The sequence below is a fragment of the Nicotiana tomentosiformis genome, chromosome 10 (assembly GCF_000390325.3).
Source record: "Nicotiana tomentosiformis chromosome 10, ASM39032v3, whole genome shotgun sequence".
Classification (NCBI taxonomy): domain Eukaryota; kingdom Viridiplantae; phylum Streptophyta; class Magnoliopsida; order Solanales; family Solanaceae; genus Nicotiana; species Nicotiana tomentosiformis.
Genome location: NC_090821.1, coordinates 62496426 through 62499748, shown reverse-complemented (window position 1 = coordinate 62499748; position 3323 = coordinate 62496426). Strand labels below are relative to the sequence as shown.

The 3323-nt window shown below is 32.1% G+C and overlaps 1 pseudogene; it reads right to left on the bottom strand.

Moving 5' to 3' along the window:
* Positions 1 to 738: 738 nt before the first annotated feature.
* LOC104092395 (protein BUD31 homolog 1-like) lies at positions 739 to 1393 on the bottom strand (annotated as a pseudogene).
* Positions 1394 to 3323: the final 1930 nt, after the last annotated feature.

Genomic DNA, 3323 nt, shown 5'->3' with positions numbered 1-3323 from the left:
TTATATTTCAAAATCATACACTTAACTCCCTTATACCAAGAAATTATACACAAGTATTGGATTGAATGATATTTTCGTTTTATGAAGGCATTAAGTGTTGGTTTTGAAAAACTTAATTAAGCGTTTGGATTTGAAAGACAAGTTGAAATTACAAATAGAAACTTTTTATGCATTTAATTATATGAAGAAATTAATTAAGGAAGAAATTAACTTTTTAAGAAAATATTTATCCCCATTTTGATTAAAAAAGCAAAATTAATATTTTTGAAACATATTACTTTCAAAACTTTTAAGTAGAAAATGATCACAAATTATTTTAAAAAATATATACTATCCGACTATCAATTAGTAGTAAGTAATAACTTTCTAACATTTCTAACATGAATATTATATTTATTTATTTATTTATTTATTTTGAATTGCTTGTTATTGTTTCCTTTCAAACTAGTATCCGTACCCGCACGTTGCATGGAGAATAATAAATATATTTTTTCATAAGAGCATGGAAATGCTATTATTTTTAGAACATATAAATGTAATGGTATTCGTACAATGAAGTCATAAGAAAACACGATAAAGAAACATACCGTTATTTTCTTAAGTCCAATAATATTTTTTATAGCTTCAATAAAGCAAGTCATATATACCAGCTAAAGTGCCACAAAGAAATGTTTCTAAGGCCTTGAAAATTCACAAAGACGACAAAGCTATAGTCTTTCAAAATAGAAAAATCAGGCATCATAACATGGAGTTACGAGAAAATAATTTATCTCCACTTGCACAACCTTGACATCCACAATATATACACTCTATTATAACAACTTCTCTGAGGAGCTTGGGGACACGACATGCACAAGTAGTTGCAAAGTTGTGATCCCGATGTTGTATACAGTGCTAGCAGCAGAGACGCTCATATCCATATCCAGGCTGCAAGTCAAAACACAGAAAATAGGAAAGAATTAAATATAAGAAACAAGATTTTTTCAGTTGTAGAGGATGTTGCCTTCAAACACCTTCTTCCACCTTTCAATCAGGTTGCGATCTGCATAATCTTGTTCCAAACAGAACTCATACAACTCTTTAGATATTTCATTCCATCCATAGTAAAGGTCATAAACATATCACTCCTCTTATGTGCAATCTTGAATATGGGCCAGAATGCTTTACCCCTTCTTTTACCATCATTAGGGTCATTGCCAGCTTTCAAAACCCAGAAAATAGAATTTAAAGTCAGGAAATTCAATCAACAAAATAAGACAAAAAAGATTACTCAGTGCCACCATGCATCAAATTACTAACCTTATCTCATTTAAACATCCAATTCATGTAGGTTAGGCTCAATCAACTATCAACCCTCGGGGTATTTTATAAGATTTATCTTGACCCTAGGCATTTTTCAACTGCAAATCAGAAAAAATGAGAGAGACTTATTTCATATGCAAGAAAAGATGAAGAGAGTAGTAACAACCTGCATACCCACTACATGCACATAAATACAATTTTATAGGTAACTAAGTTTTTATAGTCAGTAATCAGCATAAAAAATGTGCTACATCTGCACAAAAGTTAGTGTGCAATCATTCTCCATAAGAGTGCAGAAAAGTCTATGAATTATACTATATTAATAGGATCATCTATCTGGGTTTCTATTACTACAAAATTACATATTATGTAAGTATCTGAATGTTTCCAGTAAAGATAGAGTTTTATCCTGAAATATCTATAGTTCCTTTGAATCCAGACTTCCCTATAATTATACAAAGGAGCGATATTGGTAAGCTTTCTCCGGCTCTTCTTAATTCCGTCCCCGCCACCTGCTTAAACCTGATTAAGGGGGAGGGTATAATAATTCACTGATTGATCATGATCAACAGGTGATCATGATTGTTCCTAGTGAAGCCTTTACCATACAATGATACACAATCTTCAAAGCACCATTTTCCTTTCTTGCATTGTGAATGACTTACCATTACTATAAATTTGGTTCAATACAAACTGTAATACTTCTTCAAGCTACCATGGTGTACTTCAAGATTAGGAAATTTCATATACATACCTTTAGATTGCGTGTTTTAGACAGGATCCAAATGCCAAAGTTCTTTAAATGGGTGTTAATTCTCCAGTTATTGGTGCTTTCCCGCTAATGAGGCAATCCCTTGACTCTTTGCTTCACCTTTCAGAATGTTTAATGAAGGAGGCATTCAATGTTCTCAAAAGTTTTTTGGGGCAAAGCAGGCGAAATGAGCAGATTTAGATGAGCGAGAATTAATCTAAATTATCTGTTCCTTTTGCTACTAAATAGAGATATGTGGTTAATTAATAAGAATACTGATCGAGTCAATATCTTTATTTTTTTACTCTACCATTATTTTAGTTGATATGCTATTTATACTCAGGTAGTAGTAAAGTTTATATTGCAGCCTGTATCGATGTCCTTATCTTTGATATTTTTTGAGAATTCAGATACACTCACTTATATTTGAAGACCAATTTATTTGTCTGATTTATTTCAAACTTTTGATGAGATATTTCATAGTATGCAAACAGATATTTATGATTCTATCCTCAATCACATTTTCTATTAACATACATGAGTGCATGGAGGATGTTGGAGATGTGACTTTTCACTTTATGTTTCTTCCTTCATTGTCATTTGCTTTGGATATATATATCCCCATTGTATTTGCAGGAGGAATTATTTTCAGTATAAGAATGGTGAACAAAGGAGGTATATAATGTTGTCGAAAGTTTCTTAGGCAAAGCATATAAAAGTATGAATTTTGCCTATATGTAATTCCGATTGAATATGATATAATAATAACATATAACACTTCGAATAGAATGGCACACGTGACAGAAAGATCCTTCGCAACTGCTTCATATTTCTCTAATATTTTGGCAACTTAATATTGTTAAGTGTATAATTTTAATAATGATCAAATATCCATAAAGAAATCTTGACTAATGTTATATTAGTGTATGCATATTCAGGTGAAGCAAGCATTGCCAAAAAGGAATGAAGATCCACTTAATAGCTATGCATCTTGAACCATTGCCTTACATGTAACTCACTTGCAAATATAAATAGCAGATTCTGTATGAAGGAAGATTCAAAGTGGAAGAAAAACACAATGTAATGGGAGATAACTTGAAGTGTTGTTCCTCTACCCAATAAATCATAGAGCATGGAAAGCACTCCCTGGATAAATTAATCCAGGCCATCAACTACTCCTTTCTTCGACAAAGCATGGAGCATGGAAGCACTTCCTAGATCTCGGCTTGGAGCACTCCCTGAATTATTAAATCCAGCCCATCCTTCTTGA